Source organism: Neoarius graeffei, chromosome 1 (assembly GCF_027579695.1).
Source record: "Neoarius graeffei isolate fNeoGra1 chromosome 1, fNeoGra1.pri, whole genome shotgun sequence".
Taxonomy (NCBI): Eukaryota; Metazoa; Chordata; class Actinopteri; order Siluriformes; family Ariidae; genus Neoarius; species Neoarius graeffei.
Genome location: NC_083569.1, coordinates 99,150,633 through 99,164,652, shown reverse-complemented (window position 1 = coordinate 99,164,652; position 14,020 = coordinate 99,150,633). Strand labels below are relative to the sequence as shown.

The window sequence follows — 14,020 nt, the reverse complement described above, 5'->3', positions numbered from 1 at the left end:
ATGTAGATCTACACACAGAAATGATTGCGGAGCCACAGCTGTGACTCGAGTCGGCTGTATAGCGTGAAATTGTGATGTCGGTTCATGGTATATCCAGGATATACCATGACTGACTCCCACCATATCCATTTATTTTTAAATTTTTGACATCACGAGATACATTGCGGGGCGGCACGGTGGTGTAGTGGTTAGCGCTGTCGTCTCACAGCAAGAAGGTCCGGGTTCGAGCCCTGTGGCTGGTGAGGGCCTTTCTGTGTGGAGTTTGCATGTTTTCCACATGGGGGTGCTCCGGTTTCCCCCACAGTCCAAAGACATGCAGGTTAGGTTAACTGGTGACTCTAAATTGACCGTAGGTGTGATTGTGAATGGTTGTCTGTGTCTATGTATCAGCCCTGTGATGACCTGGCGACTTGTCCAGGGTGTACCCCGCCTTTCGCCCGCAGTCAGCTGGGATAGGCTCCAGCTTGCCTGCGACCCTGTAGAAGGATAAAGCGGCTAGAGATAATGAGATGAGATACATTATATGTAATATACAATACTGATATCATAAAATAATAATAATAATAATAAATTAAATTTATATAGCGCCTTTCAAGAAACCCAAGGATGCTTTACAATTATAGACAAAGAAAAATAAAAAATAAAAATAATAATAAATAATAATAAAAATAAAAAGTAAAAAGTCCACCGAGTAGGGGTCAGGATGTAATTCCCGTGGTGTAGCAGCCACAGTCCCACCAAAAGGCGCACGAAAACGAGTCCCACATCTCCAGCACCTCCGCCGTGACGCCGTCAACAACATCGCTCGAACACCACGCCATGGATCCACAAAGCGATCAGAGAAGCTCCGCCACGCAGAGCGCTGGTGTGTCCCAAACCGCCTGCACAGCCGCTGCGACGCCACCGAGCAACATCGCTCGGAACATCACGCCAAGCACTAAAGCACAGAGCGCTGGACAACCACGATGTAAAATGAGCAACAGGCTCACTGCAGTCCACAGCTGAGAGCACAGGCATCACCCATGGCGAACCAAGGCCTGGAGGGAACCGACACCCAAAACTGGGTCTGGAGCTACACCACAACCGGTGGACAAAAACACTCAAACATCAAACTACACGAACACACAGAAAAAAATAAATAAAAATAGAAAAAGAAATAAGATGAGATGAGATAAAATAAAAAAAAGCTCTGGTGAGAAGCGGCAGCCAGAACACGCACGACGATCATATACAATATTAGCCACTACTAGTACTACTACAATAGTATAACGGCAAGGATGGTTCAGGTCAGATATTTATGACGTTGATGGCATGGGTAAGTCCTTAGTACATTAAATTATTTTATTATATGGCACGAGCTACTTCTGGTAACATCATGCGCTCTGATTGGTTCCTTGGTGGGCAGTATTTTGCAGTCATGTCCGTGGTCGATTACGGACTTTCTTTCCAAGGTGCCGGCTTTCAATGTTGTAAAAAAAACAAAATGACCAAAAAAAAAAAAAAGATTAATTGGAAATCCAAAAACGGCCAAAAGACAAACGAGTCACCGAGTTGTTCAAGAAATGAGCAACGAAGAGCATTCAGAATCCGCTAACCGCTAACAGAAATTCAGTTCTGAAACTGCTAACTGTTTATTCTGCATGCGTAACTCAACTACGTTACAAATGTAGATGTGACTGAAAGGAGCATCACGTCTCAATATAATGGCCGTCTATTTTAAAGCTAGACCGCCTTTCAGATTTTTCAAGTGTCACCTCACCTATCCTCTTCGCGCTCAGTTGCGCATAAGGCCGTAGTACTTTCCTTCCATTGTTTCCTATCTTTAGCCACAATTCTTGCTTTGTGATAACTTAATCACAAAGGACGATGTCACTCACAGGCATCCCGTTCCTAGCTTTTTATTGCACATGTAGTAAGAGGCAGTAAGGAGAGTTTAGTTTATGTCGACTACGCCACCCACGGGAGGTCTAATCTCCACCTGAGAAGTTACTGGTGCTCAGACACCAAGTTATCAGTCACCATGTCTTTTCACATCAACAAAAGGCAACCAGGTTCGTGCAAAGATGAATCAGAGACAAGGAGTTCTATTTCCAATCATACAAATGTTTATTTATTAACAATGTAAATTTAGTAACAATGTTCAGAAAGTGGAATTTAAAAATTGGCATACGCATTCACACCCATGCACACATTCCCACATTCACACACCTGCAAGCAGTCGCACATTCACACACATGCCAGCAATTACACATTCGCACACATGCACGCAGTCACACACATGCACGCAGTCACAGACACACACCAGTTGTGGGATGGATAGCAGGTTGTACCGGCCAACCTAAATCATACAAAAACACAATAAACCAAATAAATGTAAAAAACCAAACTAGCAGGAAGGGCTTACCAGAGGGAGACTCCAGCAAGGAAGTGGGTCGGAAGGACCACACACACACGAATGCTACACTGACCACCCAAGTGACACTACACTGTAAATAAAAAGTGAAGGACACAAAATACCCACCACCAGATGCTCGGGGCCCCCTACTGGCCGTCCCTGATCCTGCCAAAAGGAGAAAGGAAATAAAAAATACACAATAAAAACCAAACCAACAACGTACACTTGCACACTGCCGTTGTGCGCAGCCCCTTTCAGTTAGGACCACCAAGGCGCACAATTAGCAGGGTCTTCAATAGACTCAAATTATTAAAATGCCATAATAAACAAAGAATGAATAGCGACAAAGCAACAGCTGGTGAAGCAACTCGCACAGCCAGGTCCAGGTAATGATGGAGGGAGGTTAGCTGCACCTTCCGACCGGGCGCACGGAAGCCTAAGAGCAACGATAGTAAGCATTACTGACTAGCTAAGTATCAATACAACAGTGACTCTAGGGGAAGAGAATTACTTACCAATAACCTGTCACCACGGACACGACGCAGATGGCTCGAAATGCGTTACACTACAAGTAGGAAAACATTAGCCAGCCGAACACCAAAACCAAGCTGAGCAATTATGTTAGCCACAAACGCACAAGAGTAGCCACATACCGGAGCGCCACAGGTAGAGGTCTAAGCAGGCAACGGAAGACACGGGCAGAGATCTTAAGCAGACAACGGATGACTGCGGACAACAGAGCCTGCAATGTTTTGCATCTGTGCTGTAGATGTAGCCACATCAAACGCGGCCAAAAGACAAGCAGCTCAAACCACAGACAACAGCCAATGAAGCAGACAACTCGCTTGCTTGGCTGCCATAGTGTCGCACTTTTAAAGAGCTAGAATTAAATCACATAATGACGTCAATGTAACTGCGCACTCTGGTGACGTCAGCTTAAAGTGCAGGGCACCGCTACACACACAAACTCAACTTACAAGTCACTGGTTATTCTCTCACTATTTCTCTATTGAGAATCTCATTAGTTCTAAAGAATCCACCATAACGGCGGCACGGTGGTGTAGTGGTTAGCACTGTCGCCTCACAGCAAGAAGGTCCTGGGTTCGAGCCCCAGGGCCGGCGAGGGCCTTTCTGTGTGGAGTTTGCATGTTCTCCCCGTGTCCGCGTGGGTTTCCTCCGGGTGCTCCGGTTTCCCCCACAGTCCAAAGACATGCAGGTTAGGTTAACTGGTGACTCTAAATTGAGCGTAGGTGTGAATGTGAGTGTGAATGGTTGTCTGTGTCTATGTGTCAGCCCTGTGATGACCTGGCGACTTGTCCAGGGTGTACCCCGCCTTTCGCCCGTAATCAGCTGGGATAGGCTCCAGCTTGCCTGCGACCCTGTAGAAGGATAAAGCGGCTAGAGATAATGGGATGAGATGAGAATCCACCATAACACCTGGTGGTGTGGGGTGGTAGTGCATGTAATACATTTCAGTCAGGATACCACATCCCTCCCCCCTTAAGAGTAAACTATCCAGGTGAGCTTAAACATCACTATCACCTTCAACATCAACCTTCATTTTGCACTGTAACAGTGAATTGCAAATACGCCATCTTGTAACAATCACCTAGACTATCTAACAGAATTCAACACTGTTATACTATCTGTCAGGTATTAAATGTCAACATCACTTTTTTAACATTGAAAAAAAGAACTATCTAGGAAGGTGGGTGGACTACCATCCTTCCAGTGAATCCCAGAGCGCATTCTTGCTCTTACTTGAGGGAACTCAATACTGTCTTACAAAGTCTTTTAGGTAAGCAGGAGTCTGTCTTGTGCACTCAGAGCGACGCAGTACCAGTGATGATTCCGCTCTTGCATCTGACGGATCGTCAGCTGGAGGGTGAACCTGGGCTGTCACAGCAGGCTCAGTCGCTTCCCCTTCCACTGAAGTCGGGACAGCAGAGTCTGTAGGCAAGACCTCCACTGCTTGCTCTGGAAACTGAAGACTGTTAGGCTCCACCATCACCTCTGGTCTGGACATGTCGTTCAACGTTGCATGGCGCTTTTGGATTTGTTCGACATGACGTTTCATCACGTGTCCGTCTCCTGTCTGTACTGTATAGGATACAGGTCCTGTGTTCTCATCTATGACCGCTGGTATCCATTTGGGTCTATGGCTGTAATTGCGAATGTACACGTCATCACCAGAAGTAAAACTCCTCCACTTACTGTGTGTGTCATGTTGTTCTTTTTGTTTGAGTTGTTTCTTGCGAATCTTTGGCTTCACATCAGGCAGTAGAAGATCCAATGTTGAACGCAATCTTCTAGACATAAGCATTTCTGCTGGTGACAAGCCAGTAGTAGTCTGTGGTGTGATTCTGTAGTTGAACAGAAATCTTGCTATTTTTGTTTCCAAAGTGTCTCCTTTTATTTTCTTTATTCCCTGTTTGAATGTCTGAACGGCTCTTTCTGCCAGGCCATTGGATGCCGGGTGGAAAGGCGCAGATGTCATGTGCTGTATGCCATTTTGTTTCAGGAATGTCTCAAATTCTTGACTTGTAAAACAAGTTCCATTGTCAGATACTATTGTCTGGGGCAGGCCGTGTGTGCTAAAACACTGTCTGAGCTTTTCAATAGTAACTTGACTAGTTGCACTGTTTGTTGGATACGTGTCAATCCATTTGGAGTGTGCATCTACAATGATGAGAAACATCTTGCCTAAGAAAGGACCTGCATAATTAATATGCAGTCTGCTCCAGGGTGTCTCAGGCCACTCCCATGGATGAAGTGGTGCCCCGGCTGGACACTTCCTGTTTTCTTGACAAGTGTGGCAGGACTGAACTTCCCTTTCGATCTCGGAGTCCATCCCTGGCCACCACACATAAGAGCGTGCTAGGCCCTTCATTCTGGATATCCCTGGGTGCGTGTGGTGCAGTTGTTTCAAAATGACATTCCTTCCCTTCTTTGGAACAACCACCCTCGCCTCCCAGAGGACACATCCATCTTTCACACTAAGCTCCAGCTTTCTCTGGCTGTAGGGTTTGAATGCTGTATCTACCTCCTTTGGCCATCCTTTCAGACACCAATATAGCACCTGCGAGAATGTCCCATCTGTGGTTGTCCACTGCTTCACTTGAGCTGTTGTGATTGGTGGGTCTTCCATTACGTCAAGCATGAGGACTTGATCTGTGTCATCCTCTTCATCCGTTTGTGGCAGAGGCAACCTGCTCAGCGTGTCAGCGTTTGCGTGTTCCTTGCCTGGTTTGTATATGATTTTGTACTCATATGCTCTGAGCAATATTGCCCACCTTTGCACTCTCGGTGACCCCATCTGTGGAACAGGCTTCTTTTCATGGAAAAGTGATATTAGCGGTTTGTGGTCAGTGCTAATTGTAAACGTTCGTCCAAATATACTTATAGAACCGCTTTATCCCAAACATGATGGCCAACCCCTCCTCGTCGAGTTGCGAATAGTGCTTCTCGGTTGGTGTTAGCGTGCGTGACATGAAGCCTAATGGCTTTTTGCTGCCATCTTCCATGACATGAGACAACATGGCGCCCACTCCGTATGGTGAGGCGTCACATGCCAGTACCAAGTCTTTGTCCACTGTATAGTGACAAAGTCTGTATAGACTTTGGCTGATTTCAGCATCTGTTTGGAAATTCTAAAAGCATCTTCCTGCTCTTTGTTCCAAGTCCACTGAGCATCTTTTCTCAGCAACTGATGGAGTGGTGCTAAGCGTGTGGCCAGATTAGGGAGAAACTTGTTATAGTAATTCAGCAGACCAAGGTAGGCTTTTAATTCGGTCACTGTGGTTGGCTGTGGGGCCTCTTCAATGGCTCTCACCTTGGTTTGCACTGGGTGCAGGCCTTCTGCATTGATCTTGTGACCTAAGTACTCCACTTCATTTTGTAAGAACGCACACTTGCGTCTGTGAAGTTGCAGGCCAGCTTCTTTTAGTCTCCTGAGTACTTCGTCCAGCGTGCTCAGGTGCTCGGCTTCATCTCTCCCAGTCAGCAGAATGTCATCTAAATACACAGCCACCCTGGGCAGGCCTTGTAACAAGCTTTCCATTGTTCTCTGGAAAATTTCCGGAGCGGATGATACCCCAAAGGCGAGCCTATTGTAGGTGAACAGGCCAAGGTGTGTGTTTACTGTTAGATATTTTTTAGACTCATCATCCATCACAATCTGTTGATAGGCATGACTTAAATCAAGCTTGGAGAACTGTTTCCCTCCTGCCAGTGTGTTAAACAAGTCTTCCACGCGGGGAATAGGGTATTGCTCTAGTGAGAAGGCGCTGTTTACTGTTAGTTTGTAGTCGCCACATATCCTGACAGAACCATCTGGCTTCAGGACAGGTACGATGGGTGCTGCCCACTCAGCATACTTAACAGGTGCTGTAATGCCCCCTTTCAGTAGTCTCTCTAACTCCTCTTCTCCTTTCGCCTTCATGGCATACGGAACTGAGCGGGGCCGACAGAACTTAGGATGGGCCTCAGCAGACACTCAAATTGTTGCTTTCATGCCTTTTAACATGCCTAGCTCTTCTTTAAAAACATCCTCGTGCTTTGAAAGTACTTGTTGTAGCGCCTGTGCCTCTGTTCTCACGTTTTATTTCATCCCACTTGAACTTGAGAGCCTTTAACCATCCTCTTCCTAACAAGCTAGGTCCAGTACCCTTTACTACCACTAGGGGCAGTGTCTTCACTTGCTGTGCATAGGTCACTTCCACATCTGCTACTCCTACTACTTTGATTTTCTCTCCTGTGTATGACCTCAGTGAGAGTTTGGTTTCTTTTAGCTGTGGACGCTTTTTTTCGTTCCATATCTCCTGAAACTTTGTCTCATTCATAACACTCACACTACATCCTGTGTCAATTTCAAAGTTTACTTTCTTCCTATTCACTTCCACCTTTACTTCAAATGGCTTAATTATCTTTATTGAGGTTTCTGCTTCCACGCAGGCTAGTGTAAATGCTTCTTCCTCTTGCTCCGAAGAACTATCACCATCCTGCCTTTCGCTTACGTTGTGTGCTCTTTGTGGACGCGCACACCGCTCTTTGTGTGGATTCTTTTACTGGGTTGCGTGCTTCCTTTACTTTTATTTCGGCAAGCCTCGGCAATATGCCCTACTTTCCCACAACAGTGACATTTTCCTTCTTTAAACTTACACTTGAATGCTCTGTTGTTTTCCGTGACATCGGTAGCACTCCTTCATTTTCCAATCTCCTCCCTTTCTCTCTTTTCCCTCTGTTTTCACGCTGTTGCATGTTAACGGTGCTTTGGCTTGCAGGTCTTGTGCCTTTTTACTAGCAGCTTCAGCAGCTACGGCAATCTTAAATGCCTTCTCAAATGTCAAATCTGATTCAGACAGCAAATGTCTTTGAATCCTGTCATCGTTGATACCGCATACCAGACGATCTCTTAACATTTGCTCCAGTGTAGTGCCAAAGTTACAATCCTGAGCTAATCTTCTCAGCTTGGCTACAAATGCACTGACGGTCTCACCAGGCTGACGGGAACGCGAGTCGAATTTATATCTCTGCACAATCTCGCTTGGTTTAGGATTGAAGTGGTTTTTCATTAAAGTTGTTAATTGATCATAAGTTTTCGAACTGGGCTTAGCTGGACTCACCAGGTTCCTTATGAGCTTGTATGTGGCTGGACCAACCACGCTGATGAGGATAGCTCTCTGCTTATCTCCGTCATCAATTCCATTAGCTTCAAAAAACTGCTCAAGAATCTCGCAGTACTCTTCCCAAGTCTGCTCTTTTGAATCAAATGCCGACAGGGTACCTATCGTCACGTTCATGTTGTTGTTTGTGCTCGTTAACTTCCCGGTCCTGTATTCGCCCTTTTTGCTAACAGCCTTGTCGCCAATATGTGATAACTTAATCACAAAGGACGACGTCACTCACAGGCATCCCATTCCTAGCTTTTTATTACACACAAACTCAATTTACAAGTCACTGGTTATTCTCTCACTACTTCTCTATTGAGTATCTCATCTCATCTCATTATCTCTAGCTGCTTTATCCTGTTCTACAGGGTCGCAGACAAGCTGGAGCCTATCCCAGCTGACTATGGGCGAAAGGCGGGGTACACCCTGGACAAGTCGCCAGGTCATCACAAGGCTGACACATAGACACAGACAACCATTCACACTCACATTCACACCTACGGTCAATTTAGAGTCACCAGTTAACCTAACCTGCATGTCTTTGGACTGTGGGGGAAACCGGAGCACCCGGAGGAAACCCACGCGGACACGGGGAGAACATGCAAACTCCGCACAGAAAGGCCCTCGCCGGCCACGGGGCTCGAACCCGGACCTTCTTGCTGTGAGGCGACAGCGCTAACCACTACACCACCGTGCCGCCCTTATTGAATATCTCATTAGTTCTAAAGGATCCACCACAACACCTGGTGGTGTGGGGTGGTAGTGCATGTAATACATTTCAGTCAGGATACCACATGCTTCTTCCCAGGTTTTCCACCCAGCTTCTCCTCTCTCCTTCTCGATTGAGGACCTCCAGGTTGTTTTCGGCCTGCCCACCTTTCTCCTCCCGTCGGGTTTCCACGTTAATGCTATTTGGCAATGGTGCTGCCGTGGCATTCTGAGGACATGCCCGAGAAATCTCCATCTTCTTCTTCTTACCTCTACACTCATACGTACGGACCCTGTCTTGTCGTTTAGCTCATCCATTGAAACTATGTATGGCCAGTAGATGCCCATGATTCTCTTGAGGCACTGGTATTGAAAGGAGTCAAGCTTCTCGTAGTCTTTTGCATTAGTCTTCCAGGTTTCACTTCCATACAATAGGACTGGTTTAACCAAGGTGTTGAATAGTTTTATCTTTGTCTTCTTGCTGTATTGTTTAGAGCCCCATATCTTCTTCAATTTCCTGAAAGCTACCTTGGCCTTGCTAAGTCTGCTGTCCATCTCTTTATCAGCGCCTCTGTTGGTACTTACACAGGCTCCAAGGTAGGTAAAGTCATTGGTTTCTTGGATGTTTTGACCATTTAGGAATTTGATTGGCTCAGGGTTCTTGCAATTGACTTTCATAACTTGGGTCTTTGATTGGCTGATATTAAGTCCTATTCTCTGTGCTGCCTCCGATAACTTTTTCATCTTCCTTTGCATCTGACTTTGGTTGGTTGAAATAAGTGCAATGTCATCCGCAAAATCTAGGTCCTCTAGTTGACTGGTGAGTGTCCATCTAATCCCTGTGTTGGCTTGACTAGTTGTTTCGCGCATTGCCCAATCGATGGTGAGTAGGAATAGAAAGCCTGACATTACACAACCTTGCTTGATGCCAGTTTTCACTTGGAACCACTCAGATATTTGGCCTCCATCAAGAACTGCACATTCAGAGTTTTGGTATAGAAGTTGGACTATCCTGATGATCTTTGCTGGTATGCCATATAGCTTCATTATGTCCCAGAGGCTGTTTCTCTGTAGCAAATAGACTGCTTTTTCAAAATCTATGAAGTTTAATATCAGGGAGGATTGCCATTCATGTGTTTGTTCGATGATGTTACGTAGTATGAAAATCTGTTTGATGGTACTTCTTCCTTGACGGAATCCTGCTTGTTCTTGTCGTAGCTTTGCATCTGCTCCCTTTTTCATACGTTCCATAAGAATCTTACCAAGGACTTTACTTGCGATGATGATAAGTGTAATGCCTCTCCAGTTCGTACAGTTTCTTAGGTTTTCTTTCTTGGGTAGCTTGACAATTAACCCTTTTAACCATTCCAAGGAAACTTGTTCTTCTTCCCAAATCTGTTGGATTATTTCATGAAGCTTTTGGGTGGATATTTCAAGGTCTGCTTTAAGAAGCTCTGCTACAATGTTGTCAAAGCCACCTGCTTTTCCATTCCTTAGAGATCTGATACCCTGCCTAACTTCATCTTTACTGATTGGTTCTATACTGACTTCATCTATTTCTGGGATTTCATCTGTCTCAATTGATATTGGATCTGTTGGTGTTGCACGGTTGAGAATCTCTTCGAAGTGTTCTTTCCATCAAGCTAATCTGGCTGAATCTTCAGTGATGGTATTTCCCTCTCTGTCGTTGATGGCAGTGGAGTTGCAGGATTTATTGTTACAGATGGTTTTGGTTATTTCATACAAGGTCTTCATATTTCCCATATCTGCTGCTTTTTGAGCATCATCCATCTTCTCTTCAAGCCATCTTCATTTATCAGCTCTGAGATTTTTCTTAACTTCTTTATCTTTCTCCCTATATTTCATCCGAAGTTGGTTCTAGATTCTTTCTGACTTTGCGTTTTCTGCTTGGACTTTTAGGTGCTTTCTTTCTTCGATAATGGACCAAAAATCTTGACTGATCCATGGTTTACTGTTTTTCTTTTTCTTACCCAGTACTTTATCTGCTGTGTTATTGTAAGCTTTGCTGAAGCAGATCCACTTGTTATTAATATCACGTTCTTCATCTGCTTCTACATCCTTGAGGACTGAAAACTGGTTGTGGAGCTCTAACAAAAATGCCTTCCTAATTGATTCATTCTGTAATTTGTTGGTGTCGTATTTTATTCGCGTGTTGATTGGTTTAATGGTTTTCTTGAGCTTAAGTTTTACCTTAGTTCTGACGAGCTGGTGGTCCGATCCAACGTCTGCACCTCTCATGACTCTTGTATCTTGAACCGATCTTCTAAATTATTGATTGACTAGCACATGGTCTATCTGGTTGTGTGTTTTCCCATCAGGGGATGTCCAGGTGTTCTTATGGATTTCTTTGTGAGGAAATAGAGTTCCTGTGACAATAAGGTTGTTCATCTCACAGAAGTTGACAAGTCTTTCACCGTTGCTGTTCATGATTCCTGTCCCTTCTTTTCCCATTGCTCCTTCTCTGTTCCTATTTGATGACCCCACCTTTGCATTCATGTCTCCTGTTATCAGCAAAAGATCGTGTTTGGCTACCTTTTTGAAGACACTTTGTAGTTGTTCGTAAAATACATCTTTGTCTTCGTCTTCTGCGTCCATTGTAGGCGCGTACACATGGATGATGGTGAGTTTGATGAATTTTGAATAGAATCGTGCCATGATTATATGTTCGTTGATAAGTTTCCATTCTAACAGTGCTGATTCAGCACGTCTAGACATAATTGCCACGCCGCTTCTGTGTATACCATCTTCTCTTCCAGAAAAGATAATTCTCACCTGTTGCCAGCTTCACGTTACCCGAGTCTGTCCATCTACATTCGCTGATTCCTAGAATGTCTAAGTTGTACTCTCTCATCACGTGTGCAATCTGTGCGGACTTCCCTAAAGTATACATTGTACGTACGTTCCAGTTACCAATACTAACAAAACTTTTGGGCTTCAGAAGTGACTCTGTCGGTCGGGGGGTTTCAAAAGAGCTTTCACCCTCCGATGTCATCCGGCGCTGGTAGTCTGTGAACATCAAATCGTCGTCTTGGGGTACCTGGCCAGTCCCATCTTCATGCTCATATAATCCTTGAAAAGTATTTCAGGTTTCTGTAATAATGTTGTTTTACAGGGAAGGGATATTAGCCCTTCGCCCAACCCCCAACCTGGAGGACCAGGTGTTGCAATTCATCTGGCCTTTCACCTGGAACCTTCCCAGCAAGGTTGAACCTGCCAGGGACCGAGGTCCCCGCTGATATAGCTTCCAGGTGCAACACTTAGGGAGGGATTTTTCAAGTGTAGGTCATAAAAAGAATTTTCCCAATTATTTTTGTTTAGTGGACCAAAAGCTACTGAATTTGAATCACAGGCTTCCAATTTTATTAGTGTGCTTGCAAAAGGCAAGCACACTATTGTTCTTCTTAAGTTTACTTATTCTGCCTTATTCCGACATGTTTTTTGGATCCACTACTCCTCCTAGGGCGTTCGAGATAGAGACACCGTTCCAACTCTGAAATGTCTGGCCCGAAGTGGTGTAGTGTGCTTGTATACAGCTTTTGGATCAACGTGCCCGTTCTCTTGTTCTTGTCGTTTTTCTTTTTTTTTTTCCCATAGAGAATGAATAGGGCTCATGAATTGAATCATCCTACTCGGACACGTTCCATCGCAGATGCACCAAACCTCATGTGATACTTCAGGCCAACTCCCCCGACACATACATGCAATCGGTTCTGACCTGCACTCATATTTTTCCTTTCTTTTTGCTCATCCCTTTTTCCTCCATAGGCTTGCATTGATTTTTGGCCCCATTGAAAATTAATGGTGTTTCAGGAGAAAAACTTTCACTCTCCATCAATTTTTTTTAACCAAGTTACCAAACTTCAAGGAACTTCACTTGATGCCTCAGGCCAAGTCCCCGCACAGATCCATCCCCTCATCTGAGACCTGCACTCATCTTTTCCTTGGTTTTCATGCATCTCTTTTTACCTCCATAGGCTTTCATTGATTTTTGGCCCCATTCAAATGAATGGAGTTTTGCTCAGTAACACTTCACCACACATCCACCAAACTTCATACGGCACCTCAGGCCAAATCACCCATCACACACATGATATCGGTTCTGACCCGCACTCGTCTTTGTCTTGCCTTTCATCCGTTCATTTTTTCTCCATTTTGCCGCTAATCAATGGAAGCTTGACTGAATCATTCCTCCCTTCCCCCATAGGTGATGATGCATTTGACAAGGATCTGCTCATTTGAGACTTTGACAGCAAATCAACTTCAACTCAATGGCCACTTTATTAGGAATACTTACACGCACACACGATAGCAATTAGCACATAAGCATTCACGTGTTACCGTGTTAGCTGTTAGCATGTTACCCATTATGATATCATGCCTGCTGTTAGTTCACGAGTTGTTAGCATGTTCACCATTAGCATGTTATCATGAGAGCTGTTAACATGTTAGGATTAGCATGGTAGCATGCAGAGTTTGCATGTTTGCTGTTAGTGAGTTTGCCTGAGCATGTTAGTATGCTAACTGTTAGCATGTTAGCTGTTAGCATGTCACCCTCAGTATGTTAGCATGCTATAAGTTAACATACTAGCCATTAGCATGTTAGCCTGTTAGCTGTTAGCATGATAGCTGTCAGCATATTAGCCTTAAAGTGTTAGAATTTTAACAAATAGCATGTTAATCATTAGCATGTTAGAATGCTAGCTGTTAGCATGTTATCTATTAGCATGTTAGCATTAACATGTTAACATGCTAGCTTTTAGCATGTTAGTATGCTGTTAGCATGTTAGTATGCTAACTGTTAACATGTTAGTATGCTCTGTTAGCATGCTAGTTGCTAGCATGTTGGCATTAGCATGTTGGCATGCTAGCTTTTAGCATGCTAGCATGATAGCTGTTCTGCTACAGCTCAGCAAACACACTTTGCATTTTCTCTGCGGAAATGCAGTCTAGTTTATTTATTTTTAAACAGAACAATTAATGAATTTAAGGCCACATGGCCCTAAATTCTCCGCTATTTTTTCCTGCTTCACCATGACCCAATTCAAGATACTACGTCATGTGTGTCATGCGTGGTGGGCTTTCCCCATTCGCACAAGGCATTGTGGGATACAAATTTGAAACAGGAGAGAAAAATGGAGGACGTGTGTGAATGAAGCGTGAAAGATGGACTACAGTAACAAAGTGAGAAGAAAACAATTTTATGTTATATACGAAGGAAAGGAAACAC

The 14,020-nt window shown here is 44.4% G+C and overlaps 1 pseudogene; it reads right to left on the bottom strand.

Moving 5' to 3' along the window:
- Window positions 1-4,166: 4,166 nt before the first annotated feature.
- On the bottom strand, window positions 4,167-8,196 carry LOC132885589 (uncharacterized protein K02A2.6-like; annotated as a pseudogene).
- Between the last annotated feature and the right edge of the window lie 5,824 nt (window positions 8,197-14,020).